General features: G+C 36.4%; 1 protein-coding gene across 1 annotated transcript in view; it reads left to right on the forward strand.

Annotated features, from left to right (window-relative positions):
• Gabrb1 (gamma-aminobutyric acid type A receptor subunit beta1) overlaps window positions 1–18,389 on the forward strand; it is a 452,897-nt gene that overhangs the window by 19,305 nt on the left and 415,203 nt on the right. The gene's annotated exons all lie outside the window — the stretch shown is intronic.

The raw sequence follows: 18,389 nt of genomic DNA on the forward strand, positions 1-18,389 counted from the left end.
AATTGGCCATATTTAAATTTGATATTTAAAATTTCTACATGTGGGCTTGGAATATAGTTCAGTTCACAGAGTGCTTGCCTTGCATGATTGTGACTTTGGATTTGGTTTATAGTGTCATGTAAACTTGACAGGAAATCATACAGCTGTGTAGTTCCAGAGCTCAGTAGGTAGAGGCAAATGGAGTTTAAGTCATCCTCTGTGACGCAGTAAGACTGAGGTCAGCTTGAGCCAAATAAGATCCTGTCCTTAAAAAAAATCTCACGTGTGATAAAGAAACAATAAAAAAAATCTTTTCATTTATTTGAGATATAAATTATTCTCTACTTACTGGCTTTATTTTCCTTTCTTTATACACATATAAAATGTACTTGAGTGTACAAGTGATGATCTTGGTGCTTGAAAACAGAGACGAGAAGATAAGGAAGAGCAGGAGAGTTTATGTGGAAGTGAGTTCTGGGTACTTTAGCAGACAATCGCTCAGCTGCAGGCTGCAGAATGGTTTGTGTTTCATGCTGCCTGCTGGCTCACCAGATGAGTCTTCTAGATGAGTCACCAGAGCCCCCTTGGATGCTTTCTTTTCCATGTACTGGTTCGTTGTGCTGTGATTTGCTATGCTTTTCTGAAGAGTAGTAGGTGCAGTATGTGAGGACTGTGACAAATACTAAGTGAATTCTGCCTATGATTTTTGAGGTATGAAAAGCAGACCAAAACATGGTTTTGCTTTTAGGATTATTAGATGGACAATGTTTAAAACTTTTAACATCACAATTTGTACTTTATATAGTAATATAAAGGTAGCTCCATTTATTTGTTGTTGTTTTTGTTTTTGTTTTTTTCATATACAGTGATAAAATCTAAACTATGACATGGACTAGAACCATCATTCTTTTTTCAACTGAAGGGTGGGGTGGGAGGTTTCTTAATGTGTATTTGGGTTCTAAACCCCATAACATTCATCTTTTCAATGAAAAATTTTTAATTAACCAAGACCTAAGATGACTCTTTTAGAGATCTACAATTTAAAAGTATTAATTGTTTGTAGGAGAAAGGAGCTGTACATATATGTGTATAGCATATAATTTGAAACATAGATGGTTTAGGAGAATTGGTTAACCTAAAAAAAATGAAAATAACTGGCAAATTTAATTATATGTTGGAATGAAACCTTCTCCATTAATGCAACTATTTGTTGAGCTGAGATTGAAAGCACTCAGCAGTAGACTTGTTAACGGCTTGTTATGGTATAGAAGACACTCAAGTGGTACAGAGCAGACACCATCTACACAACCGTGCATGGGGTATAAACAATGTTATGAACATTAATTCCATTCCCCACATGGCATGGCATATTTTCTGCTAATCTGGAGTGAAAAGTGACTCACCCTCACATAATCAGAGATCTAGAAAGAAAAGCAAAATGTGGTCACAGAGTTGGGCCGATGCAGCACATGTCCGAAAACCATTACTACACAGAAACCAGGAATTCTTAACACAAGGTCTTCTTTGACTTACACTGACTCATAGCCAGGCTTTGTCTTTTCCAGTCTGTTTTGGGTTCCTAGTGTTTTAAAGTTTTATATCTATTATTCTGTTACAAGAAAAATAAGCCTGCTATAGGCTGGATCACATGAATTCCACTGATCAGATTTACACCACAAACCTTTTAAAAGGCATTCTGATCTTAAAAACTTCAAAAATATAAGCACAAATTTATACACACACACATATATATGTCTGTATGTTTGTGTATGTGGTGTGTGCATGCATGTGTTCATATATGTGTGGATGTGTGTGCCTATGTATATTCATACATATATATATATGAAATAACTTATATAACAAAATTTCTAGAATTGAGTCCTATGCCAAAAAGTCATGAAAACACTGATCAATGTGTTATGTACCTTTTACATTAATGTCATTCATTATAGCCTACTCTTTCATCTAAGTTCTAAGTCTGATCCAATATTATTCTAAGGAAAAAATAATAGTCATAGCCTTTTATTCCAAATAAGTATTACTCTCGTTGAAAACCAGAGGAATTTCATAAGTATAAAATTAAAAAAAATAGTAACAAACATTATCTCAGTGGTCTGTGGAATCTGTCTTTTTTCTCTAACAAAAAAAAATAACTATTTTTCAGTATACTCTTTTGTAAGACACGCTCTCCAAGCAAGCTTAAAATTGAGCCCTCGGTGTCCATGTTTCTGCTTCATTTGAGTTTTCTAGAATAACAGACACTGTATTTCCCAGCTTCTCACGCCTGAGTTTGTATTTGGTCTCCTCAGGTCCCAACAGGTCAGGTGACTACAAAGGAAGTTACTGTGTTGAGTTGCCTCTGAAGAAAAACAGTTGTAGTGGGTCTCTGTCTTGCCATATTATTTATATCAAATATAAGCAAGGAGGAAAATCAGAGGAACATAATTGGAAAGATTAATTGGGAATCTGAGCTTTAAAACTAGGGATGAATTGATAGGAACAAATGTTACTATTAAGATTGTCTCATAGAAAGAAACAGAAAGGAGGATTTGAGCTACCTTAACAATGTGATCTTCATCAGCTCTATGCTGGCTAAGATGAATAGCAACAGACAATGGAGAAAAGAAGGAAATAATTGGAAAATAATTTGTGAGACTATGGAATATGATCTCAGAGTGCAGATTTTCCTTTCCAATTTTGTATCAGAAGTGCAATTAGGAAGAGAGTTAAAATGATCTGAGGAATCTAGATCTTTCTCACTGAGTCTCTGATAGAGATCATTTAATCCTGTAAGAAAGGGTATGATCCTGGTATACAAAATTTTCTGTTAAATTGTAGGTATGTGTTATGGCTGGTAGCTAGGTGTTGCTGTGGGATTCCTACAATAGGAGCAGGTGTATCTCTGATTCTTTGCCCTGCTCTTGGGACTCTTTTTTTCCTATTGCATTGCCTTGTCCAGCTTCAATATGAGAGCCTTTCCCTTGTTTTATTGCATCTTCTTTTGTCCTATTTGGCTGTCATCTTTTGGAGGCCTGTTCTTTTCTGTAGAGAAAATGGAGGTTGGGAAAGTAGATCTCAGGGGTAAGAAAGGTGGGGGTAAGTTGGAAGGAGTGAAAGGAGGAGAATCTGTGGCAGGGATGTATTGTATAAGAGAAGAATCTATATTCAATAAGAAAAAAGAAAAGAGGAGCAAAAGGTAAAGTCAAAGCAGGAGAGTGGTGCCGCTGTTCACAGCCCAGCGATTAACAAGGATACGCAATAGTAACAATCACTTTTTGAAGAGCACATATGGAGAGCTTGGCCGTGAACGATGGGTGGGCTCACTTGTGGCCCAGTTTTACATAGATCCTATGAAGTCAAAGAAGACCAAAGACCCACGAGATTCGAATGGTGCCTAGAATTTCTATTTAGAGAACAAAGCTTCATTTCTGTACAGATGGCTCCTTCCTCTTTCAAAAACCTATTAATCACTGACCTGTATGTAGAAGCAGGTTCATTGAACAAATCAACCAGGAGAATCTGTTGGGGGAAAGTCTATGTGGTTTTATTAGTGGAAATCATGCCTGACTAAACAACCTGAGTTCTCTCAGGCATGCACAGATCTTTTAAGAGAAGAATGAAAAAAAAAAAAAAAAAACCTGCCTTGTAGGCAAGGAATTAACAGTGGAAGTAATCTGATTAGGCACAGAGAAAGCCTTTGACAAGGTATGACCTTACAAGGTATGTCACTGAAAGGTATGTCACTGAAAGGTCTCTCACAGTGTTGGCTGTCCAGGCATCCAGGGTATTGAGATAAATAATTTACAGGTCATGTGAAAGTTTGGATGATAAAAAAAATGAATGAAAGAAAATAAAGCTTTTAATGAGTGACAAAGAGCCCCCTTGGATTTTCATGGGTACATCTGGGTGCTCTACAAGGCCAAGATTGCTGACTGTAGACTGAGGTTCTGTATTTTATGTGTTAAAGTTCCTAACAAGTTTTAATCAAATAATAAAAAAACTAACCTTATTTCATTGTCTTTGAAACCTTTTTTGTTTTGATGCAGAATCTGTGATTATTACTATTTGTCAGTTCCAATAGACATAAAGCTTCTACCAGAGAGAAAGTGTGATAGGGTTTGCAGAAGAAAATTGGATTTAAAGCGAAGTGGTATAAATGGTATATTTTCTCATTAGGACACAAATAAAAAATGTGGTATGTACTAAGGATGACTTAATACTGAGGTTTATCTTATTAATTGGTCAGTTACATTGGATTCAGGAAAACAATAACAATTTTGGTCCAGAATATCATTTACTGTGGAGGAAAGCATTAATCAAGTCAGCACAAATGATCCTCTATTTTGTGTGCACAGCAAAACTGAGGAGGCATTGTTATGAGCTGTCGTCTTAGGGTTAAGTTCTATATGTAGAAGTTCTAAGACGGTCACCTACATCAATCACTTCCTTATCCTGCAGCTGTCTAGTGTTCCTCACTCACGGGTGGCCTGGGTGCAAGATCATATTAAACACCTCTACATTTATTTTTTTACATTTATTTTTTATCTTCTGTTAAGACAGACTGGTTTGAAGTCTATATTTAGTATGACAAGTTCCGTTAGTACTTCTCTGCTCCTCATATTTAAAGAATAATGAGAATCCTATGCCTCAGGATCTTTTGTAGATTTTTTTGTAGCTAAAAAGATATTTTTGATGGAACATGAAAACCCTTGAAAAATATTTAAAAATTCTATGATAAATAATATGCAGAGTATATAGAGCCCAGTATCAAGACAAATTCTGAAAAGCCATGCCTTACCTTGAGATGTGCATTGTAGATCATTTGTGTGATATATAACTTCAGTCCTGGTAACTTCCAAATACTGGTTTTTAGATACAACCAATTTTCCAAACATCTAGTTCTGTATTGACCTGTTTATTGGAGGTTGCCAACAATAAAGATGATCATTTTCAAATTCAACATTTCTAAACTATAAAAGTACCAAAATATGAAATTATTCCACCTGTTCTTTCTACTACCTTGTTCTGCTTTCAAATAGAAACAGTAAATTGACAAGTCTTTAGGGCTAGTCCCTCAGTAAATGGATCACAAACTCTTTCTATGTTTTACCGATAATGGATTCAATTGAACTACTTCAAGAACTATGGGTGATCTCCAAAATGGAATTTTCTAATATGTTTTACTATGTGACCGTCCATGAATGGTATATAGTACAATGACACAGAGAAAGTAAGAGAACTAAAATTTACAGGCCTATCAGGCTTAGAATGTGAGGTCGCTCTTAAAATTGCTGACTATCATTGAAGTAAGTTGTATGCCATTAATAATTGGGAGGGCCAGTATTTCTGCTTTCTAGAGGATGGTCCAAAAGTAATGGAATCACCATTAAGAAGGTGTGCCCCTGCATTGGGAAGTTTGTGTCTCAATTGAATTAAGTATTATATATTATGGGCAACTACAGTAAATACAAGAAAATAATTTAAAGGACAATTTGCAGTTGTTTAGAAAACGTACCAGGAAAATTACTCCTTTGACTACACATGCAGTTCCAAACAAAGTGTGGTCTTCCTTGGAATAAATATCATACTCTCTACCCTAAAGACTTTCCTCCTTTAATAGCCAATGTTGGATTGACAGGCTGATCTTAGTAGATTCGAAAGCCTCAGCCAATTTTCAGTATGGAAACAGAATTAAAATGAGTCACAGAAGCTGAACAAGAAAGATGATAGTTCATGATGTAAATATATTGTTACTATCTCATCGGTATTTTTCATAACATTATTCATAGTTGATTGAATAAATCCAATTCTTATTCATCTTCAACATTTTGCTCTTAAAAATAAGTGCCTGGATGTATACATTTTTAAATTTCAAATTAAAGAATTAATATCTCACGGTGATTTTACAACAAACATTTAATTTTATATTCTATCATTATGAAACATAAAGTTACAAAAATTTTTATCCAATCCTTTTATCTTTTTTTTTTTTTAATTTTTGGTTTCTGGTTTTTGGTTTTTCAAGACAGATTTTCTCTGTGTAGCCTTAGCTGTCATGGGCTCCCTTTGCAGAAAAGGCTGCCTCCCCAAGTGCTGGGATTACAGGCGTGTACCACCACTCCTGGCTCCAATTCTTTTATTTAGAAATATTTTTGCTGGGAACACAGAAATGTTTCACATACATTCCTATTTTCCAAAAGACATTGAGATGTGATTTGAATTTTCTTTTGGCTTGGAAATATGCACACATGTAATTGAGACATCAGTTTTAGCTGGTGAAAATGTGATTTTTTTAAAAAAAGACTTTCCCCCCTTTATTCCATTCTTTTTAAGGAGGTTGTGAAAGTCAAATCATATGCATTGTTTTTATTGGATTATTGATTTCTCCTGTGGAATAAACTTGATCAAAGCTCTGAGGATTTGTATAGGGGAAAGTAAGTGAGTGCAATTCTGAAGTAGTTGGGTTTCCTTGGGAAGTCCTACTAAGAAAATAGTCTTATTGTGCTACAAGATGGATTTTCTGTAGTTGCCAAATCATTTTTGAGGACTAAACTGATTTAACTGAAGAAGTGAGTCACATCAACAAGTAAAGTCTTAAAGCTTTTTCTGCATTCAGAAACAAACTACAGAGATTCACATAAGTGAGCACGGGTGATGTCTCATCTTCAAAGCAATCCCTCTGGGTGATAACCTTAGAATTTAATTTATCATCCCACGGTTCCCTCCACCCTGATATGCTGCTCATCAGGCTGTGACTGCCTTGTAAAGACTCACTTTTGATCCATCTTTTGCTGTATTTCTGTTTTTCCTCAGGTGAATTTATTACATGAGCCGTGTTTCAGTTTAGTGCCTTTCAACTCTCAAATGGTAATATCCATTTTTATTCTTCTTCCCAACATTGAATTCTGCATTCAGTAATAATGACAGATATGGTGCTGCCAAAATGCATCAAAATCATATTTATCTTTTCCTTGGAGGTCTTATTGTATTATTTAGCATTATGAGGGCTTTTAAAGTTTTTCCTGCTTTGAAAATCTTTGGGTCCTAAAGTCCTAGTGAGTCCATTTCTAATCTGATGTGACACAGCTGATAGCTTTTGAACTGCATCATGTTAAGGGCACTTGTAAGCCATTTATACCAAATTCCACTAAGAATAGAGCCGATACCAGACAAGGCCATTTTCTCAAAAGGGTTTTTCCAGTCCTGAGCTATTCCCATCAGATTTTCAACAACTCCTTCAGGTCAAGTTTGTAGCAATGTCTTTTTGTGACAAGCCAATGATTAATTTATTGCTCAGATCTTTGGCTGGCACAATGGAATCCTGTTTCCACTTTGAGAGATGCTACACATTTTTTCTAGATGATTCAAATTACTAGCATATTTGCTGATGTTTTCTTGTACATTTATGTTGTCAAAGGCCAATTTGTAAAATTTAGCGAGCCACATTAGGCGGTGTGTTCTAACTTATTTTTGGTTCTTTTATACAAATTGTTCGAATTATGGGGGGATAAAAGATTCAACTCTCCTTCCTCAACCACAGCAGCAACCCACTCTTCTCTCCTACATTCAGAAGACTTCTTTGTTAGGATTCCAAATTCCATAGAACCTGGCTGTGACAGAGCAGCTGCTCTCAAAGTCAGGAAACTTGGTGCCAATAAGGAGCAATGCATCGCTGAACATGTGCCAAAAGTTCTGCTTTCCACTCCTGCCATACTGAAGACCTTAACTTGTTTCACTCCTTTAAATGGAAATTGATGACTAAAATACACACACACACAACTAATATCTACAATCAGACAGGTGGGAAACATTTCTTGAAACTTACTATATAGCTAGGCTGGGCTCAAAATATCAGAGGTCAGCCTGTCTCTGCTTCCCAAGTGATGGGATTCAAGGTGTGTACTACCTCAATCAGGTTGAGATTTTAAGCACACGAAATTCTAAGTTTAATCCAACCCTCCTCTTCTCCTCAGTGTTTTCCATTTCAAAGCACAGTGCTGCCATTAACTCCAATTTCTAAGTCAAAAAACTTGGAGCCACTTATAAATTCTCTCACATTTTGCATCCAACCATTAAGAAATCTTATTAAACATACATTTAAATACATCCAGGATTGGACCAAGTTTATAAATCTCAACTGAACTCCAAGTTGTATAATTACTTTACTCAATATTTGAAGTAGTCTTTTAAGGGGTTCTCAACATCCATTTCTGCCACTTTCAGTTCAGAAGCTGGAGGATGTCTCCAAACTCTACCATTTGGATGGTGTAAGGTCTTTCCCCAAAATCATGCAATGGCTTCCTCATCAATTTAGGGTAAAAATCTAAAGACTTCATAACAGCTTTAAAGGCTCCAAGTGCCTTTCCATGGCAAGCTCATCTCCTGCTTTTCTTCTTGTCCTCGCTCTGATGAGCCACACACAGGCAGACCCTTGACATACCAAATGTGTTCCCTGGTCTGGACTTTACAGGGAACTATAATTTTTAAATGTACACAATGTGGGGAGCTCATTTGAGATAAGACAGTACAAACCTTAGATTAAAAAGTGATTGTTTATTTAGGATAGGAAAGCAAAATACATCAAATCTGTGAGGTAAAACCAACAGAGACATGATATACTATTGTAAGAGAAGAGTCTGCTGCAACGAGTCAGCAGAACACACTTGGATTTCTGTGCTAAGAAGCCAGCTGTGGCTTAAACAAAAAAGAACTGCAAATCACATAAATCTATGCCACAAATCCCGAACTAAATGATCCTCCAATTGTCCTAAGTAGGTCACTGATCACTCCAGTACAACCTGGCAGGATGGAGGAATGTGTTGGGGAGATACGCATAGGAAGCAGTATGGTTAAAGCCAGAAAGCAAGTTTGGATTAAAATTCCTAATTGTGCAAAACTGATAAACAAAAAAGTAACAATATGAAAGGAAGTCTAGGGCCATTCCAGATCTGTGGTAAGGTTTTGGTGCCTCTTTTCAATGACCTTTCTTACAAAAAAAAAAAAAGAGAGAGAGAGAGAGAAATAGACACCTAGTCATCATTATTTCCTTTTTTAATTTTTCTTCCTATCATTTAGCAACTTAATATTTCATTATCCATGTACTTATTTGTGTATTGTTTCCTTCCTGGTTAAAATACCATTATCCCTTTCTCTCCACCCCCTAATCCCCCCACCCAAGGCATTATTCTGTTAGCTGATGCACTCAGAGGCTAGAACGGTTTTGATAGGTAGTGGGCTTTCAGTACATATATACTGAGAGAGTAGACGGGCAAATTACATCTACAAATGTTCTTGAAAGCCAATGGGATTAAAGTATTTTAAAATGGTATGAGAACAGGAAGGTCTCATTGTTATAAAGACATTAGTGATTCAGTTTTGGCATCTCTAAAAGCCTCCTTCCTCACAGAAGGGGTATTTAATTGGAAAATACAGAGGAAGGACTTTGGCAGTGCAAGGAGAGATTTGGCTGGGTTTTAATTATGAATTTGTTAAAATTGGCTTGTACTTTGTGTAGTGGCTTGAATGCCGTTCCCATGGTTTTACCTCACCACTGGGAAAAAGCTGGTGACATTTTAAATGGCAATAGATGTTGGAAAGACAAATGGCACACCACACACCAATTGCACCATTCTGCCGCTAACCAACAGCAACCCTACTTAATAAAAACGATGCTTCATCTCTCACATAACAAAAGTTTCTTCCCTAGAACCTAAATGTGCATTGTTGATTTGCTCTAGACATGCGATTCTTTTCCCCTTTAGCAGAAGTTGGAAAACTGCCTCCTTGTTGAAGCTGTTGAATTTCTCAGTTCCCTCTGGACAGCCCGGCAGCTCATCACTCACAGTGATGGCTCCATTCACAAATGGCATCATAAAAACATGAAGGGAGATAAAGAATCCATTGTGAAAAGAATCTTAAAAACCCTTTGGATCCTTCACATCATAGTCCCAATGAGCAGTGAATGGAAATGTCTTAAAATTACCCTGTTTTAAATTCCCCCTTGACATGAGAACTCCAAATTGCTGGCTGCAATCTAAGCTTGACAGTCTTCAAATTAGCCAAGTCCTGTAAATACCCTTAGCAAATTGAAGAGCTGATTGTTTCCTTTCATATCCATGGGCTAGAAAACGAAGGATGAAAGGATGGGCCCTATCCTAAATCAGTCATCCAATGGAACCTTAATGTATTTGGAAAAGTAGAAAAATTAGGAAAAGTTAGATTCACCTTAACTGAAACTAACTTTGACACAGCAGAACTTTACACTTTAACAATAACACCTATGTGTTTCATTGTGTGTCGATGCAGTATGTTGGATTATGTTAGGTGACTGAGACATGTACCTCATCAAAATGTCTTCTCTTTTGAATCAAACTAAGGCGTGCATGTACACTAAGATATACGAAACAGAATGTCAAGATCTTGATGAATTGCTTAGGTGTACAGAGTATAGAAATCCCAAAGTTAGAATGTGAACCAGTTAACAATTTGGAAAGAAGCCAAGTCTAGCTTTATTCAAAGAATGATGACTTCTCCAAATTTGCCTTTTTATCTCTTTAATCTTTGTCTTATTTACTCCTGTCTTCATTTTTGTGGTTCTCAGAGGATCTCCTTACATGGGATTAATTTAGACCAACATTGGTATAGGAAACCTTGCATGAAATAGAAGTGTAAATGCCCAGGAGATGGCTGTTTCCTCTCTTGCTGCCTGTGTTAATAGCAATAGTCTGCTGAAATCCCAAGAAATTTTCCAGTTGCCTTCAAACTCTTTTCTTCACTGCAGAATATCTACAGCATATATGTTATCCCTCAGATCTCTCCATTTTATCTTCTGACTGAGTCTCCATTTCTACCCTGTGAAAATGAAGTATTTTCTAATGGTCGTTTCCATCCATTCTGTTCAACCTAGGATAAAGCCTCACAAACACATCCTGTCATTTGTTATTTCAAATATGTGTTTATTACAAATTCTTATAATTTCCATCACCTTGTGAAAGAGGGCCCTTCTTCAATATTCTGGCATTTTCTACAGCTGGGGGACTCATCTACTTCACTAGTAGTATTTTTACTTCCCTCAAGGACCACATTCCTGCCACATCCATTAGAGCTGCTTTTACCTTTTGATACTTTCACTGTGCTTCTCAAATTGGAAAGTTCTTATTTCCAACTCTGCTCATTAAAGACCTTTACATTATTACTTTATTGCAGCCTTATACTTTCTCCATAGGGGGAAAACACACACACACACAGCAACCAGACTTTTCTTTCTGCTATTTATTACAGTACATTTTATTTTGATTGCAATCCCTTTTATTTCTTTCTGTTTGCAGCAAAAAGTCCTTTAATGCGTTGATGACACAATTATATCCAATTTATCTGAATACATTTTCTTCTGAACCAATTCAAATTAGCTTCAGTTTCCACTGTTACACCCAAAGCAATTCATGTTGGGCTAGCACAGTCCTCCAGGTTGCTATACCATGTGGCCAGTTCTTCCTCCTCTTCTTCGAGTAGGATGTCCCTCTTTCCGTTTTTGAAATAGTTATTCATACATCTTCCAGGAAAAGACATAATCCTCATTATTAGAAAATCCTGGATATTTATACTCTATTTCATGAATGGCATCACTGGCCCAGCTTTAAGAACCAACTTCTCTCCAAGGTCTTCTAAGCCTGAAATCTCAGGCAATGAATTGCAGACCATTCTGTGGCTTCTTGGGCATCTTAATTGAGAAGTAAGTCTAACAGGGGTCGCCTCCAGATCTTTATATCTCCTCTTCTTTCATAAGGTTCCCTTCACTCTGCTCAAAGTTTGGCTATGAGTCTCAGCATCCACTTTGATACTCTGCTGGGTGGAGTCTTTCAGATGTTCTCTGTGGTAGGTTCCTGTTTTCTCCTTCTTTCTATGTCCATCCCTTTTGCCTTTCTGAATGAGGACTAAGCATCTTACCCAGGATCCTTTTTCTTGCTTACCTTCTTTAGGTGTACTGATTTTAGTATGATTATCCTTTATTATATGTCTAATATCTACATATAAGTAAGTATATACCATGTGTGTTTTTCTGCTTCTGAGATACCTCACTCAGGATTATCTTTTCTAGATCCCACCATTTGTCTGCAGATTTCATTATTTCTTTGTTTTTAATTGCTGAGTAGTATTCCATTGTGTAATGTACTACATTTTCTGTATCTATTCCTCAACTGAGGGACAGCTGGGTTGTTTCCAGGTTCTGGCTATTACAAATTAAGCTGCTACAAACATGGTTGAGCAAATGTCCTTGTTGTGTACTTGAACATCTTTTGGATATTTGCCTAGGAGTAGTATAGCTGGATCTTGAGGAAGCACTATTCCTAATTGTCTGAGAAAGCACCAGATTGATTTCCATAGTGGTTGTACAAGTTTACTTTCCCACCAGCAATGGGGGAGGATTCCTCTTTCTCCACATCCTCTCCGGCATGTGTTGTCACTTGAGTTTTTGAATGTATGTAAACTAAGGCTTTACTTCCAGCTCCAACTGCAACATGAATTTTCCTTTCACTATTTTTATCTTAGCAGGAAACATTGTCTTTCTTATAAATGTTCAGATCATCTATTTAATGAAATCACCTTCAATATTTTTCTTTCTTTGTCATCTCTTTCCATATCTACCAATGAAATCTAAACATGTATTTATTTTTTCCATGTTCTCAGTGTGAGCACTTGTCTTGCACTGGGTCTTCGATTTTGTCAAAAGCTTGTGAACTGATATCTGACTTTTATTACTATGCCACCACTATCTACACGATAGAAAAGGTAGCCCAAACCTCTTAAGCTCCAATTTAGCAATTATTCTTCCTTTGTTTCCAAATTTGAGTGACTTTCCATAAAACTTAGCTTTGAAAACCTTACCTTGACACAGTATAAAATATACCAAATTTCTAACTTTATCCTTCCCCACTCTCTCCATTCACATATGTGGTCAGAACAAGGCCTGTGTCTTTCTTGTTTTCCTGAAGTTTTATGCATTCCTTTTACAGTCCTTTACTATTAATTTTCTTTGCATAAAAAGAGCTTATCAATATGTGTGAATTATTTTCTCTCTTCCTCTGTTCCCATGTGATTTATGGAAGCCTTTCCTAATGTCCTCTATGAGTTCACACACAACTCAGTCTCCCTTATCTCACACTGTTGTCCTCATTATCTTCTTTTCACTTTCTGATTACAACTTGCCAACACCTGAAATATTATATATTGTCTGTCTTATTTGTTTTCTTACTCTAGCACCTCTTGTTATAAAAATGCTATCACCAGAACAACTTTTGGCCTACTTCATTCTCTGGTGTATTCTCAGTGCCTAGAACAGTGCTGAACAGGTGGAGGATGTTCAGCAAACGTATTGAGTGAGCTCTTTTCCATTAAAATAATAACTGCCAAGCTAGCTAATGGAAATGTAACACTTACAACTTATTTTACAGCAAAGCATTGAAATCCTGTTCTATTTTAATTGGGTGTAAGGGCAACAGGGGTGATAAAGCTGAGGTTGGAATATTTTGAGAGCTATTATGTGATTGTAAATTACCTTAAACAAGTCTATGATTTTCAGAGGAAATGAAGTCATTGTAATCTCTTAGTCATCAGTGGAAAAGAGAAAGGGGGAAAAAAACCAGAAATGATACAATGCAAAAAGTCATCTTGACTGGATAAAAACAGAGCATATTTTCCTACTTTGAAAAAAGCTTCAAATTTACTTTTTAAGGCCTAGCCTTTCAAGCAAACTTTGACTCTCAGCCTATTTATTCAATCAAGAAGATTATTATTACAATGCAGTGCTTAGGAGTAGTGGCTTCCTGTGGCTTTTCCATTTCAAACAACTGATGACATTTACCATTGAGATTATATGTGGATTATGATTCTGTGGTGTACATCATTGAAGCATCACAGCCTAAGAAAAAGTTAGATTTAATATTTTATGTCTCCCAGCAGGGTATGTATTCAAGCTAAGCATGTTTTCAGTAGCAACTCCTCAAGCTACTACAGTCTGTTACTACAAGAGAGAAAGGATTTGATAATTTGTTACAAAGACCCAGCAAAGCTGCTGTTACAGAAGCAGAACTTTTGAAATACTTTATTACTGCTCCTATAATATTGTGCTAGATATCACTTGTATCGTTTGTTACTGAGTTTGATAATATCTTTTTCTAATATCTTTCTGAAATGTTTTAATATAATGATCAGACAATGTTATAATTTTAAACTATATGTATATTCTTGGTTCCTAAGAATGATTATTTCTTACAACATTATGTTACATCACACTAGTTTATTTAGTAATAAGCTTCTGTCTTCTCTTGTGATAGATTTCCTAAACACGATGTTATTTATGAGTTCCTACTGATTTTCATTCAGAAATTATTCAGCCAATCTGGCAACATTTTAAGTTGATGTTGAAGTTTATCTGACATTGTTAATGTTATTCCAAATACTAACCAGTCATCATTATTGAGAATTTTCTACATTTTTCTTTTACTAAGTGCAGTTGCAGTGGTTGTCTCTTTAATAAAGATAATTCTTATTATATATTTATAAATGATAATTTATCATCAACACTGTTTAAACAAATGAATAGCTGAGGGTGTGGTTAAGTATTATGCTGTTTGCCAAGTATGTTTCTATTCTAAGCACTGCAAAGACCACACCAAAGCAAACAAATAAAAAAAAAAATAGATGATTACAGTTGATCTCACAACGTGTCTGGAATTGGATTATGCCTCCCTAATGGCAACAGATGTTTTGATTCTGTGTGTTCCTTCTCTTTTTTCTACTTACCTCCTTTGAGAAATTATCCTGAAATATGGAAAATAAGCTTATCAATGAATCAGTAGGGAAGAAAGAAAATGGTGTGCCCTCTCATCATCCAACGTTCTCACAGTATTTAGATCTCTGACTATAAAAGATGGCTATATAGCCATAATAATTATATTAAGTTGAAGTCTTATTTTTCTTGGCTTAAAATAATTGTTTCTCCTAGTCATTTGAGAAATTACCCTCAGTTAAGTATCCTGCAAGGGACTTCCTGGCAATATACTGAATGTTGTATCAAGTATTTGACTTCCACCAGACAATCCAGGGCTCTTAGTAGATTTAATATTCACACACATGGATGTAAAGTAAATGGATAGGAGTGAACATAAGCTTGGTAAGCAAAGATCAAACAAGACAACAGGATTAGTGAAGCCTATCGATTTTAGTGGAAACAATCAGTGCCCATTCATACTTTGAAGAATCTGTTTATTTACAGAAATGATCTTGCCTTTCTCATGAGCTACATATTTTAAACTACAAGTAATTATAAATGTGAAAGTTTTGCACTCAGAAAAAGATTGTGCTAATCTCTTCTACTTTTTGCCATGGAGAAGCAAAAGCTTTTTTATGGCTTAACATAAATTTAGCAAGCAGCCAAAGTATTGAGGCATCATAAAGTGCCATCAGATGAGGACTTATTGCAGATCAATGAATCAGGCACAACTCACAGACAGGTTGGACCACCACAGTCTTCTCTGAGTTCATCATTAACTTTAACCTATAGTTGGGTTAGTTCTAAGCAACAAAGAATATGCTTAAGAGAAACGTAATTTTTCTTAGATTTTATGTTTTAGACAGTATTATACTTTCCAAAATAATTTAGTGGTATTTTTGAGTTGATATAATTATGATATTTCACCCTTTGCTTTCCTCCCTGCAGACCCTATCATATTCATATCCCCGCTCTCCTTCAAATGCATGACCTCTTTTTTCACTAATTGTTATTGTACAAATATATTCAGAAATATACCCCATTCCAAATACATAATCATATTGTTTCTCCTAGTCATTTGAGAAATTACCCTCAGTTAAGTATCCTGCAAGGGACTTAACTTCAGGGCTGGAATAACCATTGGTATGCACAACCTTGGAGCGAACCACCTCTCCCACTTCCAGTTTTTCTTTGTTGCCTGTAGTTTTCTTTTATGTGAGGCCTCTTGGGCTTCTCCCTATCTACTTTGTCATGTTCAATGGTGTCATTCTTGTTTATGTTATGATTGGACAGTCATGTTGGTGGGACTTCATAGGTGTTACTTCTAGCATTACTAGGATACACACTTTGACAATCAACTTCCTGATCCTTTGGCTCTTCACATCCTTTTGCTCTCTGCAACGCTGTTTTCTGTGTCTTACGTTATGGAGTATTTTCTAGATGGACTGGGCTCCACAAATTTGCATTTCGATTTGCTGTGAGGTTTTGTAGTGGATTTTGTCTATTGCAAAAAAAAAAAATTTTTTTTTGAGAGCATTATCTACCATTATCTGTAGGTGACCATACTGGTTTAGTGAATTAGTGGTTGTACATTCTCCTCAAAAAACATGACTTTAATAACACTGAGTAATTTACTCAGTTTCCAGAAGGAGGTATGCCAGGTATGGTTTCACTCCTACTGTTTCTGGCAAAGTGAAACAAGGATTTTCATGCATAAATCAAGGTCCTTGTGAGAAAATGTGGTTTAAGATCACTGGCTGGTTATTTTTCCACTGTCAAGATGAGGTGATTTATGTCTGTGAGGGTGCTTCCAGAGAAGAAATCCACCATGAATTTGGGTGTCACCCTCCCATGAGCTGGTATTCTCAACAGAATTAAATGGGGGAAAACTGGCTAACTGAGCTAACACCTGAAAACATTTCTCTTTGCTTCCTGATTAGATGTAATATGCCCGTCGTCCTCTCTCTCTCTTTCTCTCTCTCTTTTGCTGCCATCTAAAGCTCCTTTTGATGTTACAATAACTACCACAATTCATTGTAGCCGTAGTAATGACCCCAAGTAAAGCTTCCCTCCGTTCACTTGCTTCTGTCTGATATTTGTCACCATGGGGATAAAGTAATAACTAATTCATGTACTATACTAAAAAAAATGAACTTGTTTAAAAAATTAGCCAAATGAAAGAATACATGAAATGTGCTCAAGGATATAATTTTAGCTTGTGTCTGAAGGCAGCCCATTATACTTGATGAGTTCAACCTATTTTGTAGCTCTTGGCAAATCGATCTCTTGGTAGAGTAAAATCTTATGCTTCATTTTCTCAGCTTAAATATTACACATTATTTTCTGAAACTCACTAAGTACTTATGCAGGTGATTGAGTGCCTGAGCAGCGATATCATAAGGGATCATTTTTTAATCTATAAAATGTGTATACTAATAATCTATTCATAAATTATTTTTGCAGAAGTTAAATAGCACCATAGACAAAGTATTCATTGCATTGCTAAGTGTATAAAATGCTCAACAATACTGTTATAAATGGTGTTGCTGATATGAGAAATTTGTGAACATGATGCTAAAGAAATACAGATTGAGGAATAATGAATACAGGATGGTCTTCAGAAGAAATGGCATTTGAGCCTTGTTCATTATGTGAAAATATAGGATAAAAATTTATTATAATATTTTATTTTTATTTTTTATTTATTACAATTTTTAAATTTTTATTAATTGCACTTTATTCACTTTGTATCCTGCCTGAACCCCTTCCTCCTCCCCTCCCAGTCCCACCCTCCCCTCCCTCTTCTCCACTCATACCCCTCCCCAAGTCCACTGATACAGGAGATCTTCCTCTGCTTCCTTCTCATCCTAGCTTATCAGGTCTCATCAGGACTGGCTGCACTGTATTCCTCTGTGGCCTGGTAAGGCTGCTCCCCCCTCAGGGGGAGGTGGTCAAAGAGCAGGCCAATCAGTTCATGTCAGAGATAGTCCCTGTTCCCATTACTATGGAATTATTACTGTTGGACACTGAACAGTCATGGGCTATGTCTGTGTAGGGGTTCTAGGTTATCTCCATGAATGGTCCTTGGTTGGAGTATCAGTCTCAGAAAAGACCCCTGTGCCCAAATTTTTTGGTTCTGTTGCTCTCCCTGTAGAGACCCTGTCTTGTCCAGGTCTTACTGTTTCCCACTTCTTTCATAAGATTCCCTGCACTCTGCCCAAAGGTTGACCATAAATCTCAGCATCTGCTTTGATACCCTGCAGGGGAGCGCCTTTCCGATGCCCTCTGTGGAAGGCTCCGTTCCTGTTCCCTGTTTTCTCTTTTTTCTGATGTCCATTCTCTTTGCCTTTCTCAAAGGGGATTGAGCATTTTAGCCAGAGTCCTCCTTCGTGATTAGTTTCTTTAGGTGTATAGATTTTAGTAGGTTTATCCTATATTATATGTCTAATATCTACTTATGAGTGATTATATACCCTGTGTGTCTTTCTGCTTCTGGGATACCTCACTCAGGATGATCTTTTCCAGTTTCCACCATTTACCTGCAAATTTCATGATTTCCTTGCTTTTATTGCTGAGTACTATTTCATTGTGTAGACATACCATAATTTCTGTATCCATTACTCTGTTGATGGACATCTGG

Source organism: Meriones unguiculatus, chromosome 3, assembly GCF_030254825.1.
Source record: "Meriones unguiculatus strain TT.TT164.6M chromosome 3, Bangor_MerUng_6.1, whole genome shotgun sequence".
Lineage (NCBI taxonomy): Eukaryota > Metazoa > Chordata > Mammalia > Rodentia > Muridae > Meriones > Meriones unguiculatus.